Genomic DNA, 15,467 nt, shown 5'->3' with positions numbered 1-15,467 from the left:
GAAACCTATGCTGTGTCAAATATTTAATCACAATCCAAATCCTGAGCTGTATCAAGCTTGAATGAAGTGTCCATACTTTCCCCAACTGTTCATGGTTCGACCTCTGCGGTCGTATCATGCTGCGCCCAGCGGAGCATTTAGAATGAAATAAAATTCTACTGATAATATGATGAAAACTGCCCTGGTGTCTGGACACATAACATTTTGGTTTCTGGATAAAATGTTTTGACCCAGAAGGAATATCTTTTCCAAACTTGGCTTGATGATGCAGGATGCAATTAAGAAACTGCTATTTGATAGACTAAGATTTGGGCAAAATTTTGGTGTCTGGGTTTTTCTTTTGAACCATATGTCTAATTTTCACCCAACTTGGGATGGATAGTTGATTTTGATGTAAAAGGTCAAAGGCAGAGCAGTTTTTGATAGACTGAACTTTTGCTTTGTAGATGTTATATTTTAAACCTTATGTCATACTGTTACTCAACTTTAGTTGATACTGCCCATGAGATTATAAAAATCTATTGTTTTTGAGGCAACTAGGTAAATGGTCAAGGCTACAGCAGCCGTCGATAGACTGAAATAGGGCCAAAATGTATGATCTTCTTTTGAACCATATATAGAAATAAGAAGATGTGGTATGAGTGCCAATGAGACAACTCTCCATCCAAGTCACAATGTGTAAAAAGTAAACAATTATAGGTCAAAATACGGCCTTCAACACGGAGCTTTGGCTCACACCGAACAGCAAGCTATAAAGGGCCCCAAAATGACTAGTGTCAAACAATTCAAATAGGGAAACCAACGGTCTAATGATTCTAATCTATAAAAAAAATCGTAAGGGTTCCGCGGAACCCAGTGTCTCGCCTACTTTTGCTGTTAATCGCAGGCTTAACAAAAATGAGGAAAAAAATCAATAAAAATAATCCTTTAGATACTTATTATCTTTTGGTTGTAAGAAGCTTCTGTCAAAGTTTGGTATAAATCCAGGGTAGTTTATGAATCTAATAAATGTTTAAAAACTTTAACTGCAGACTGTATTTAATGTTAACTGGAAGAAAATCTAAGTCCATTTATTAGTAAAATACGGATAAACAGGTACAAAATTTTAACAAAATTTCCTTCTAGATACTAGCTTTTGATCACAAACAAGCTTCTGTCCAAGTTTGGTACAAATCCAGGATAGTTTAAGAAAGTTTTAAAATTTTAAAAACTTTAACCACAGAGTGAATGGAATGGAATGTTTCCCTGCAGAAAAAATAAGTCCATTTATAAGTAAAATACGGAAAAAATGAATTTTTTTTTTAACAAATTTACTTCTGGATACTATCTTATGATCATAAACAAGCTTCTGTCCAAGTTTGGTACAAATCCATGATAGTTTAAGAAAGTTATTATAATTTTAAAAACTTTAACCACAGAGTGAATGGAATGTTTCCCTGCAGAAAAACTAAGTCCTTATACGAGTAAGATACGGAAAAACAGGAATTTTATTTTTACAAAATTTACTTCTGGATACTATCTTATGATCATAAACAAGCTTCTGTCCAAGTTTGGTAGAAATCCAGGATAGTTTAAGAAAGTTATTAAAATTTCAAAAACTTTAACCACAGAGTGAATATTTGTGGACGACGACGACGACGACGACGACGACGGAATGTAGAATCGCTATGTCTCGCTTTTTCGACTAAAGTCGAAGGCTCGGCAAAAACGAGAAACGAGAAACACTTAAGAACCATATGTCCAAAACTTAGTTGGAATATGCCAATTATTAAGAAAAATTCCCTTTTCTTTTTTTAGTTCACTTGGTCAAAGTTCAACAGTAATTAAAAGACTAAAATTTAAGCATTTTATGAGTTCCCCTACATTTGTCATAATTGTAAGCAGACTTGAAGGTCCCCACTATGGATTGGTTACCTAAACTTCTAAAAAAAAAAGTAAAATATCGCTTCATCTCGGCCTCTAGTAAGTGTTCTACTACTAATGTTTCCGTACTTTTAACGAGTTCCTTAACTATTATCAAAGAACTGATCATTATTTTTTTGTAAATAAAACATATGAAAATAGTGGAATTAACCATTTTTGGAGCGTAAAAAATTCTTTGGATGTTTAAGATAAATTACGTGCTTTTGATGTTCCTTTTGATTCGGTTGTCAGTTTTGACTTTTCCACTCTTTACAATACACTTCCACAAAATCTTATCAAACAAAAGTTTTCCTATTTAATTAAATGGTCGTTCGATAAATCTGATTGCAAATTTATTTGCTGCAACTCATATAAAGCCTTTTTCTTAAACGAGAAAGGTAAATATGCTAGATATACTTACTGGAGGTGTGATGAGATATTTAAAGCACTAAATGTTCTCCTTGACAACATTTATGTACGTTTCGGCAATAAAGTTTATCGACAGATTGTAGGTATTCCTATGGGCACCAATTGTGCCCCTTTAATAGCCGACTTGTTCCTTTACTGTTATGAATCACAGTTTATGGCCAAACGGAGGCTCGAGGGATGATATCTTGAACGAGGGCCGCTAAAGGGTCTGAAATGAAAAATAACATGTAATGATCTTTTTATCATATACTTCAGCAGAAGAAATTTTGTCTTTCTTTGAACTTCTAGATAATAATTTACAGACAACCAAATACACATTTATTAACTTTAATTGTTTTCATTGATATAACAAGCATTTCATTTATCATGTGACATATCACAACAATTATTATGTTCTTAGTTTGAAAAAAATATTGTCACGTCTGCCATGTTTACAAACAAATTTCCGGAAAAGCACGAAGTTGCAGGGAAAATAGTACTATTACATTATCCCAGCATTAGGTTGGCCTTTTGTGTACCCAAGGCAGGTGAAGGAAGTGAACTTAGGAGCGTTGTGATTGGATGTAAGGGTACAATATATTTTTTTTTATTTGTCTATGAATAACTGCAGTGTGTATATTTACAATATAAATTTTTAAACCCTTTGAAATATTTTCTAGAGAATTATTCGAAAAGACTTCCAAAATTTCATAAATTTGGTGTAAAATGACGGTGGGCATGGATAACATAAACAAGCTCCGTTGAAAGTTGGTCATGGCACTATTTGGCTTCAATTTTTAAAACAGAATAATAAAGTACTAACACCACACATAACTGTTTTGTCCAGGTTTTTATTATAAAAAGTGGTAAATTTAGAAAATGTTAGTATTGTCGCCTATGGCAGAATAAATAGTAACTGTTTCCCTGCATGTGATAAACCCCACGAACAAAACGGAAAGGCATGCGATAACATTCCTGAAGCAGTCAATAAAGGTTCGTTTATCAGCCCTCCGAGGAAAGTCTTAGGAATCTGGTTAATAAACATAATAACCCTTTCATAGCCTTTTAATTATTTTTAAATGTTATTGAACTGTAAAATTTAAGTAATATTTTATACAAGTATATGATAAAGCCATATATTTTCTCATTGACAACATTGATGTACGTTTTGTCAATAAAGTTTATCGACAGATTATAGGTATTCCTATGGGCACCAATTGTGCCCCTTTAATAGCAGACTTGTTCCTGTACTGTTATGAATCACAGTTTATGGCCAAAGTCAGAAAAGACCAATCTAATTCCATTCAATTGTTAAATTCAACAACACTTACCGTTATCTTAAGGTATTTTTTCGTTAAATAATCAAGAATTCTCTAAATATAAATGCTAAATATAAATGCCGAAATTTACCCACAGGAACTTACCTTAAATAAATATTAACAGCAGTAAGTGTCCTTTCCTAGATTTAGACATTTCAATTTTATACCAGAAACTCTTCACAAAAATTTACGACAAAAGGGTTGTTTTTTTGTTTCCCTATTGTTAATTTTCCTTTTTTGGACGGTTATGTTCCTCTGGCACCGTCTTACGGTGTTTATAATTATATCCCAACTCGTCCGCTATGCCCGTGTCTGTAGTGACGTTTTGGATTTCAATGAGCGTAATCTATGTATAACTGGTAAATTATTAAGTCAGGGATTTCGTTACCATAAATTACTTTAAACTTTACTAAATTTTTACATATATACAAAGATTTGGTTTGCAAGTTTGGCTGTACCTGTAAAAAACTTATTTCATACGGAATAGCACATCCTAAATTTTACGGTGATGTTGTTTACAATTTATATACGATCCGAGTAAACTTAGCAATCCTTTAAATAAACTTACTCTTAAAGGTTACCAATTCAACATTGTATTTAGATCTTTGAATATTGTTTTTTTTTTTGGTATAGATATTACTTTTGTTATCAGTAAATTAAAAAATACTACTAGTAAATAGTATTGTTTTACAAATATGCACTATAACGGTAGTACAATATGTCGATACCTTTATTTTGGCATTGCACAAGGTCATGTTTTTCTCTTCTTTATCCTAAATTCATTGGAGGTTGGATGTGTACTGATTGATATTCAGAGTCAGTCTTAGACGCATGATTTTTTTTATTAGTTGTTATTGGCTTTGAACTAGCTGTCAGTAACTGCTGCGAGTACTCTCAGATCTGTACTTAGTGTCTTTTTTTGTTGTTGTTAGGGGTGAGGGATGGATAAATACCCTATCACGTCCGGTCTATGTTTTTGTTTGATGTTTTTCTGCGTTGAATCGATCTGATGAATTGAGACTTTTTCAACTGATTTTTGTCGAGCCTGCGACTTTTGTCGCAGAAAGCTCGACATAGGGATAGCGATCCGGCGGCGGCGGCGGCGGCTACGGCGGCGGCGGCGGCGTTAGCTAACTTCTTAAAAGCTTTATATTTTAGAAGGTGGAAGGTCTGGATGCTTCATACTTTGTATATGGATGCCTCATGTTACGAAGTTTCCGTCAGTCACATGTCCAATGTCCTTGACCTCATTTTCATGGTTCAGTGACTACTTGAAAAAAAAGTTCAGATTTTTTGTAATGTTAGATTCTCTCTTATTATAAGTAATAAGATAACTATATTTGGTATGTGCGTACCTTGCAAGGTCCTCATGCCCGTCAGACAGTTTTCACTTGACCTCGACCTCATTTCATGGATCAGTGAACAAGGTTAAGTTTTGGTGGTCAAGTCCATATCTCAGATACTATAAGCAATAGGTCTAGTATATTCGGTGTATGGAAGGACTGTAAGGTGTACATGTCCAACTGGCAGGTGTCATCTGACCTTGACCTCATTTTCATGGTTCAGTGGTTATAGTTAAGTTTTTGTGTTTTGGTCTGTTTTTCTTATACTGTATGCAATAGGTCTACTATATTTGGTGTATGGAGTGATTGTAAGGTGTACATGTCTAGCGGGCAGGTGTCATCTGACCTTGACCTTATTTTCATGGTTCAGTGGTCAAAGTTAAGTTTTTGAGTTTTGGTCTTTTTTTCTAATACTATGTGCAATAGTTCAACTATATTTGGTATGTGCGTACCTTGCAAGGTACTCATGCCCGTCAGACAGTTTTCACTTGACCTCGACCTCATTTCATGGATCAGTGAACAAGGTTAAGTTTTGGTGGTCAAGTCCATATCTCAGATACTATAAGCAATAGGTCTAGTATATTCGGTGTATGGAAGGACTGTAAGGTGTACATGTCCAACTGGCAGGTGTCATCTGACCTTGACCTCATTTTCATGGTTCAGTGGTTATAGTTAAGTTTTTGTGTTTTGGTCTGTTTTTCTTATACTGTATGCCATAGGTCTACTATATTTGGTGTATGGAATGATTGTAAGGTGTACATGTCTAGCGGGCAGGTGTCATCTGACCTTGACCTTATTTTCATGGTTCAGTGGTCAAAGTTAAGTTTTTGAGTTTTGGTCTTTTTTTCTAATACTATGTGCAATAGTTCAACTATATTTGGTATGTGCGTACCTTGCAAGGTCCTCATGCCCGTCAGACAGTTTTCACTTGACCTCGACCTCATTTCATGGATCAATGAACAAGGTTAAGTTTTGGTGGTCAAGTCCATATCTCAGATACTATAAGCAATAGGTCTAGTATATTTGGTGTATGGAAGGACTGTAAAGTGTACATGTCCAACTGGCAGGTGTCATCTGACCTTGACCTCATTTTCATGGTTCAGTGGTTATAGTTAAGTTTTTGTGTTTTCGTCTGTTTTTCTTATACTATATGCAATAGTTCAACTATATTTGGTGTATGGAAATATTTTATGATCTATTTGGCAGTCACGCAGGTTTTATTTGACCTTGACCTCATTTTCAAGGTTCATTGCTCAGTGTTAAGTTTTTGTGTTTTGGTCTGTTTTTCTTAAACTATAAGCAATAGGTCAACTCTGTTTGTTGTATGGAAGAATTGTTAGCTGTACATGCCTGCCTAGCATGGTTCATCTGACCTTGACCTCATTTTCATGGTTCATTGGTCAATGTTTAGTTTACTTGGTTAATGTTAAGTGTATGTGACAGTTGTAATAAAGCTTTATATTTAGGACTATCAACATAATATCAATGATTAGTAAAGAAGGCGAGACATTTCAGCGTGTGCACTCTTGTTATGGTTTGTTCGTATATTGTGATGTTACACCACTGTCCTAGGTTAGGGGAGGGTTGAGCGCTCACAAACATGTTTAACCCCGCCACATTATGAGCATGTCCCATGTACAGGAGCCTGTAGTTCAGTGGTTGTCGTTGGTTCATGTCTGACATACTTGTTTTTCGTAAATTGTTTTGGTATAAATTAGGCCGTTAGTTTTCTCAATTGAATTGTTTCATATTTTTCATGTCGGGGACTTTTATATCCGACTATACAGTATGTGTTTTTCTCATTGTTGAAGGCCGTACGGTTGCCTATAATTACTTACATCAACTTCATTTGAACTTTGTTGGATAGTTGTCTCGTTGGCAATCATACCACACATCCTTGTTTTTATATTGACAGTCTTCTTTGAACTCCCAAAAATCTTTAAAGATCCTCACTCTGCCTATGCACCCAAGGCTTTTTACGTTTTGAAACTAATGAAAAAATCAAATATCCAGAAGTTTACCTTTTGCATATTTCATTCTAAAAGGTAAAAATCCCAAAAGCTAAAAACATATCTGAGATTTTTAAAATTTGCATGAACATTTTCATATTTTTATGAATTTCAGCAATTAAATGTGTTAATTTTGAGCTCAACTGGCCCTCAATGCAATGTGAGCTTTTACCGTCACATTCCATCAGTCTTCTGTCCTCTTTAAACTTTTTACCCGAGTCACCAAAGGCGGAGCAGGCCTAGTCACTGCTCAACTCCGAAAGACCTTGGGTAAGTTTTCTTGGCTTTTATGAAAGGCAATGATTTAATATTTGGTCTGCAGCTTCATAATGTTAAGTTGCATCGAGCATCAACCATCCAGCCACTTTACAAATTGTGAGTTGGATGGAGAGTTGTCTCATTGGCACTCATGCCACATCTTCTTATATCTACTTAGGACATAGACATATATACTCATTGGTATCTGAAGAGACATTAATTGTCGAAATCCGGATATGGTGTACAAATTTTTGCACCTCATGTTTGCGGTATACCATCTTTTCTGCAAGTTTATTGTTTTCTGTTTGGTATTAAATTATTTATTAAGATCCATGTTGTTACATCTGGTGATCCGTTTATTTGGCAATCGCCATGGCAGTCAGCAGGGTTTAAGAACATCCGTTGTTCGACCTGCTAGTCAAATGCGTTTTGTTAAAATATACTTTTTCACTTTTTTGTTCTTTTGGAAAATGTTGTTTGTGCTGTATTTAGACCCCTCTACCAAGAAATTTGTTTTGCATGCACACGTATAAAAATTGCGGTTTTTATCCAACGCAATCATAGGTTTGAACGTTGTTTTCAATTTAGACTTGTTCACATGTGTATATGCTAAGTAGACTTCTTCATATGTAGTAAAAATTTCTAAAGTTTTAAAAGAACCCGTTCTAAAATACAATTATTACCAAAACCCCAAACTTCACAATCGTATAAAAACATTGGTTTTCATATTTATATCATACAAGTTAATCTGCCATTCGATGGACAAACTATGTTGACATTTTTTCAGAAGACTAAACATGGCTTTTATAGTTGCTTTAATATCTCCAAAGGCTTATTGTCGAGCCTGCGACTTTTGTCGCAGAAAGCTCGACATAGGGATAGTGATCCGGCGGCGGCGGCGGCGGCGGCGGCGGCGGCAGCGGCGGCGTTAGCTAACTTCTGAAAAGCTTTATTTTTTAGAAGGTAGAAGATCTGGATGCTTCATACTTTGTATATGGATGCCTCATGTTACGAAGTTTCCGTCAGTCACATGTCCAATGTCCTTGGCCTCATTTTCATGGTTCAGTGACTACTTGAAAAAAAAAGTTAAGATTTTTTGTAATGTTAAATTCTCTCTTATTATAAGTAATAGGATAACTATATTTGGTATGTGCGTACCTTGCAAGGTCCTCATGCCCGTCAGACAGTTTTCACTTGACCTCGACCTCATTTCATGGATCAGTGAACAAGGTTAAGTTTTGGTGGTCAAGTCCATATCTCAGATACTATAAGCAATAGGTCTAGTATATTCGGTGTATGGAAGGACTGTAAGGTGTACATGTCCAACTGGCAGGTGTCATCTGACCTTGACCTCATTTTCATGGTTCAGTGGTTATAGTTAAGTTTTTGTGTTTTGGTCTGTTTTTCTTATACTGTATGCAATAGGTCTACTATATTTGGTGTATGGAATGATTGTGAGGTGTACATGCCCAACTGGCAGGTGTCATCTGACCTTGACCTCATTTTCATGGTTCAGTGGTTATAGTTAAGTTTTTGTGTTTTGGTCTGTTTTTCTTATACTGTATGCAATAGGTCTACTATATTTGGTGTATGGAATGATTGTAAGGTGTACATGTCTAGCTGGCAGATGTCATCTGACCTTGACCTCATTTTCATGGTTCAGTGGTCAAAGTTAAGTTTTTGAGTTTTGGTCTTTTTTTCTAATACTATATATGCAATAGTTCAACTATATTTGGTGTATGGAAATATTTTATGATCTATATGTCAGTCACGCAGGTTTTATTTGGCTTTGACCTCATTTTCAAGGTTCATTGCTCAGTGTTAAGTTTTTGTGTTTTGGTCTGTTTTTCTTAAACTATAAGCAATAGGTCAACTATATTTGTTGTATGGAAGATTTGTTAGCTGTACATGCCTGCCTTGCATGGTTTATCTGACCTTGACCTCATTTTCATGGTTCATTGGTCAATGTTTAGTTTACTTGGTTAATGTTAAGTTTATGTGGCAGTTGTAATAAAGCTTTATATTTAGGACTATCAACATAATATCAATGATTAGTAAAGAAGGCGAGACATTTCAGCGTGTGCACTCTTGTTTTGTACTATTTTCCAGAATTTTTAGGTATTAATGTCCTTTAACTTTGTATTTGATTTGACTTTCCAACTGTGCCACTGATGAGTTTTGTGTAGACGAACCGCGCGTCTGGTGTACCAATTTGTAGGTCTGGTATCTTTGGAGAATTTTTGCTGTCAAAAGGATCCAGGGTTTGAAAACATGAACTCTACATCAGTTATATCATCCATGGTGACGATTTTTTTACTTGAAATATGAGATCCATATCCTGCTGTCCACCTATTCTAAAATATAAATAAATTTTTTTTCGAAACGTTAATTTTAATTTTCAAATATTGCAATCACATTAAATAACAGTTAGATGGTGTCATTAACGCAGTATAGTCCGCATATTTAGTTGCTTTTATATCTCCATGAGTCTTATTTTTTTAAGAAAAGATCCGGGTTTTGAAAACTAGATCCCTGAATAATAGTAAATAAAATATATATCCGGCTGCTTACCTATTTTAAAATTTTAATTTCTACCGATCATAGTATTGGCTGAACAGATCTAATTGACGTTGGTAGATCACCCTTAGACTCTGCCATTAACGCAGTATCATCCACATATCCAGATAACTTTCATAAGGATATGAATGCTAATTCAACGTTGGCGGTGTGAACTATTTGCACAAAGCTATATGATTTAAAAGGTAGAAGACCTAGATACTTCATACAGTGTATATATATGCCTTGTCTCATGAAGTTTTTATCTCACGTATATGCATTGTCCTTGTCATTTATCAAGTTTCGTGGTCAAATCATCTCAGATAATCTAACCAATTTGTCATTCAAATTTGGTGCATGCATGATTGTATGGTCATTGGCAATCATACCCCATCTCCTTATCTTTAAATGTCAATCTGACAGGTTTCACTTGACCTTTCATGGTTCATTGGTCAAAGTTAGTTTGTATGGGTATTATGTTTCTCAGTTCGACTATATATTGCATGTCTGTTTGGTAGGGTTCATCTGACCTTTACCTCATTTCTATGAATCATTGGTCAATGGTTATTGTTCATTATTCAGATATAACAAACAAAATGTAAGGTGTACATGTCTGTCGAGGAGTTATCATCTGACATTGAGGCTCATTTTCATGGTTGATTGGTCAGTGTATGTTGTTAGGTGTGTCTCAGATACTATAAGCAATATGTGAATTTGCTTGGGTGTATGACATTATTGTATGGTGTAAATGTATTTCTGCAAGGTTTCAATTGTCTTAACATTAAGTTTCTGTATTTACGTAGGTCGGTTTCTTATTTACGATTAGCAATTGGTAAACTATGCCTGGGATATGGAATGATTGTAAGGTGTATCTGTCGTCTGGCAAGGTTCATCTAACCTTGACCTCATTTACTTGGATCATTGATAAAGAAGAATTTATGGATACTTGTAGTATAACATTTATCTTAAAGAGTGTCGATCTTCTCTTGTATTTCATAAACTCAAATAGTATGTGTAAATTGTTTTTAAATAATCGAATCCCACCCCTGACACTATATTTATGCCAAATAAACTGAAAAGGTGTGAATCTATTGATTAAAATTTTCAGTTAATACTAGTAAGTGAACAATGACTAAGTTGGCAAATTGTTTACTTTCACATTCATTGCACTGAATAAGTTTTTACCGGGAGTATGTAGGCAGTGGTGTAAGACTATAGACAAGAGATCGGACTTAACGATGACACTCCACTGTCTGGACTCTTTAATATGAGGAAGAGCAAGATGTTTTAGTGCTTTTCCTGATCTAGGTTTCAAATATTCGTACTGCATGCAGATAATGCCCTGTGTGTCCGTTTGTTGTTAAGTTTTACCAGAAATACAACCATCACCATATAACCCAATAATTTGAACACAATCATTTCTAAAAAAAAAAACAGCGAACAGAATGAAAGAAGAATGGCCAATTTTGTAAAATACAACAACATTGACTGTATCTTACAATATTTGAGTCCCCTCTTAGGGTCTCAACAAGCACCAGCGGTCTTAATTTTGTTCCTGGAATGCTTCCGTCTTTAAATATAATGAATGGCTTTTTAAAAGTCATTATCTGGTTGCTTGTATCAGCCTTTTTTCATTGTTGGTCTTTGTTTGTTGGTTTTGTTTGGTTTTTTTTTTTTTTAGGAGGAAGGAGTAAAGTTTGTTTTATTATGTTGACTCGTATTTCAGTGTCGTTTTTGTTGCTGTCACTCTGGTTACAAAACAAGAAGGACAAAATTTAGTATCATCCTGAGATAGCTTTATATCCATCACTTGTTCACCAGTTACAAGAGCTTCGGCAATAACTTTGAAATTATTATTACTGGCAAAATGATGCATGTAACTAGTTGATAAGATTAAATAGCCAAATTTTAATCTTTTGAAGTTCTTTTGTTTGGTGTTGTACAATTAATTGGAACACCGGCCGCATCTTGCAAGGTTACATATCAACATTTTATATAACTAAATGCAAGCTCTTCTTATAGTTATTAACTATCTCAATTTTTCATATTTTTTCTGTTAATTTGCTTAAACGTTAGTCATTAAACAAACATGGCTTTTTTTCATTAAGAGATTTTTGTTTCTTTTTTAAATTCGTATCCTTTTTCTTTGTATGTATTGGTCATTTCTATTGTGAGCTATTTAATTATTAACTGTGGAAAGTATATATCGGCTAAAATAGAGACATGTATAATAATTGTATTATATGACTTTATAAAAATAAGAAGATGTGGTTTGATTGCCAATGAGACAACTCTCTACTAGAGACCAAATGACGTATAAGTAAGCAACTATAGGACAACAAACGGCCTTCAACAATAAGCAAAACCCATACCGCACAGCAAGCTACTGATTGAATTGTATTATACGCCACCTTCAGCAGTATTGACTATTTCGTGGCGATCAGTTTTTATTAGTTGAGAGTGCCTGAAGAGAACAAACGCAACGACCTTCGGTAGGAATACTGACAATCCTTTCAAGTAAGATTGGAGTCGCGCGCACCTGCTACATGCAGGATTCGAAATCACAACCTCCGTGTTTACAGGCTAGTGATACAGTAGTTGAACTACTTAGACCACACGACCACCGAGGCCCCCACAGCAAGCTATGAAAAGCCTAGAAATGACAACCACACAATGACAGGCTCCTGACTTTTGGACAGGCACATATAGAATGTGGAGAGGTTAAACATGTTTGCAAGCGCCCAACTGTCCTCTTAAGGTGTATAGCAATACCATTTAGTTAGGTTTTAATTTATAGATAACAAAATCAATATGTATACCGATAAAAACAATATTCCAAGATCTAATTACAATGTTAAATTTGTAACCTTTTAGAATAACTTTATTTAAATAATCGATAAGTCTGTCTGTCTGTCTGTCTGTCTGTCTGTCTGCCTGTCTGTTTGTCTGTCTGTCTGTCTGTCTGTCTGTCTGTCTGTCTGTCTGTCTGTCTGTCTGTCTGTCCTCTAGTTAACGAGTTTAAGTTTACGGAATAACACACAGCTAATTTTTTTTTGCAAGTTATAGGAAAATCATTATATTTTACAATCATGATTGTCGACGTAAGTTACCTTGGTCACGAATTTTAAATTTCGTGTTTTTACAGGGTACCCCCAGATACCGTATTGTATGGGGAATCTTAACATGAAAAATAAAATTATTGCGCTCTTTGTTGGTGGTTAAAATAGTACTTATAAAATAGTTTATATATCAAATATATATCATATATAAAGCGGAAAGTATTTAAGTGAAATTTTACCCGAAATTTACCATATTTTCATCGAAAGCAAAATTATTACGTGTATCGTCACGATATTTTAAAATCTGATTAAAGCAATAAGACACGGTGCATGTGTATTCCAAATTTCATGTGTGAAATAAAATTCGTTTTGAAGAAATTCTAAATTACAAACGCAAATTAAGTCAACATTTTGGCATTGATTAAACACAGATCTCGTGCCATTAATCATTTAGCTGCTTACACTATTAGGTCATTAACAAGGACAGTGGTCACTCAATACATTTCTCAATCTTGCTTGTTGTGTGGTTGCTTTATTTGTTTTGAATAGCCAGCTAACTTTGTAGATTGTTATTTTCTTCGGAAGAATATGTTTTGTGTCTGTTTTTCAAAACTTTAAACTTTTTATTGAATAGATATTTTTGTTATAATTGTATTATAAGAATCAAATCGGTTGGTTTCGTTTCACATCCGGAATATGGAACATCAAGTCTATATTATGGTCTTGCATGATGTTTTCTACCTAAATCCCCCTCGGTGTGAACGACAACAAAAATCTACCACCGTTCGTGCTATAAAGTATACACCAGCAGACACAACTGCAGTAATTTCAAAGCTGAATTGGCAATAGGTTTGTCCGAGCAAACCCCTGTAGTCAATGACCTATATATATGTGCAAAGCATGCATGTTCAATCTATCTACCATGTTTTAAATTGGAATGTTTGGTTTTTTTTTCTGTGAAAATGATACAATTAAAAACAGGTAGGAAGTTTGTAATAATGAAACAATCCAAACGAAAAAACTAACGGTCTCATTTATGACAACAACAAAAAACAGATAAAACAGAGAGCGACCTACGACAACCACTGAATTGCAGGCTCCTGATTTTGAACAGACACACACAGAATTTCGCGGTGTTAAACATGTTTGTGATCCTTTGACCCTCCCCTTACCTGGACAATGGTATAACAACACAACATAAGAACAATCTGCAAAAAAACAGTTGGAAATGGCTTTAATCATCAAATCGGCATGAAGCACAAAAACAACTAACACGAAGACATGAAGACAAAAGACACTAACAGTATTCGCCGTTAGGGTACGACCCGGCATTTTATATTCGGGGAAAAAGGGGGGGGGGACCTGGCGGCAGGAGAATTTTTTCCGGATTGACCATTTTTTTCATCTGTTGAGCAGGCACTACCCATGCTTATTTTTTCCCGCGGCTTCAGTTTGCTGAACGAAAATTTATTTTCACTTTTGTACACATTTGTATCCTCCACTATCCTGCATTTCATGTTGCAGAGTATTCATTTTCATCCTGTGCAAAGTCATTTAAAATTCAGTTAATACCAGGCCAAGTTATTCATTTTCAAAGTCATCCTCCCCCTTTCGAAATGAAATGGTCGTCCCCTCACTGAAAGCTAATGAAAGGACGTCATCAATAGTCTGAGAAAAATATGATCATAAACATCATTAACGTAAAAACTAGGATTCTAAAGGTAAAGCATGCTTTAATTACTGACTGAATTATGTCGAAAGTCTTAGAGAAAAGGATTATAGGCCTACGTTCTTTATATATATATAGCATATGCCTGTCCCAAGTCAGAATCGAGCCGATATTTGAGTGGTTGACGTTGGTTCATGTCTGTCATGTCCCTGGGGTTCGTTCAGGATCATAGCTGCTACGTAGGGCTACGTAGATTTCGACTACCGAACATATAGCTAGCCTAGCCGCTAAATAGACCTAGATAGCATAAAAAGTTCATGCTATCTAGAGAATCCAAAATGGCGTCCAGGGTTGCGTTCAATATCGTAGCGGCTACATAGGGCTACGTAGATTTATGACTATTGAACGTGTAGCTAGCCTAACTGCTACATAGATATTGATAGCAGCTAGGCTAGCTACTCGTTCAATAGTTATAAATCTACGTAGCACTACGTAGCCGCTACGATATTGAACGCAACCCTGGATAGCAACGTAGCATATCATTCAACACAGATAGATCATCTAAGACATATATTGGCTAAACTAGCTGCTTTTATATTGAACGCAACCCAGTAGACAATGAAACGGATTAACCACTACTGATTAAAATTCTGATCTATATTAACTCGCCTGCTCGTATATATATCGGATATTTACCCAGAAAATCATTACACACTGAAACACCTTCTATGAGGCGCGGCGTAAAGTGGGGGTAACTGCACGGAAGAACGCGAAATAAAATTGTCATTTCACGATGAACGAACAATTAAAAATTTCTTGCACGTTGATCTTTTTACCGATTTCACGAAACACGGTAAATAACGAACCTTTTTCACGGCTGCACGTGAAATAAAAATGGCAAAACACGTTGCACGAAAATAACCCTTTACCACCCTCTTCTATCA

Source organism: Mytilus californianus, unplaced genomic scaffold (assembly GCF_021869535.1).
Source record: "Mytilus californianus isolate M0D057914Y unplaced genomic scaffold, xbMytCali1.0.p SCAF_2, whole genome shotgun sequence".
Classification (NCBI taxonomy): Eukaryota; Metazoa; Mollusca; class Bivalvia; order Mytilida; family Mytilidae; genus Mytilus; species Mytilus californianus.
Note: the sequence above shows the minus strand (reverse complement) of the source record.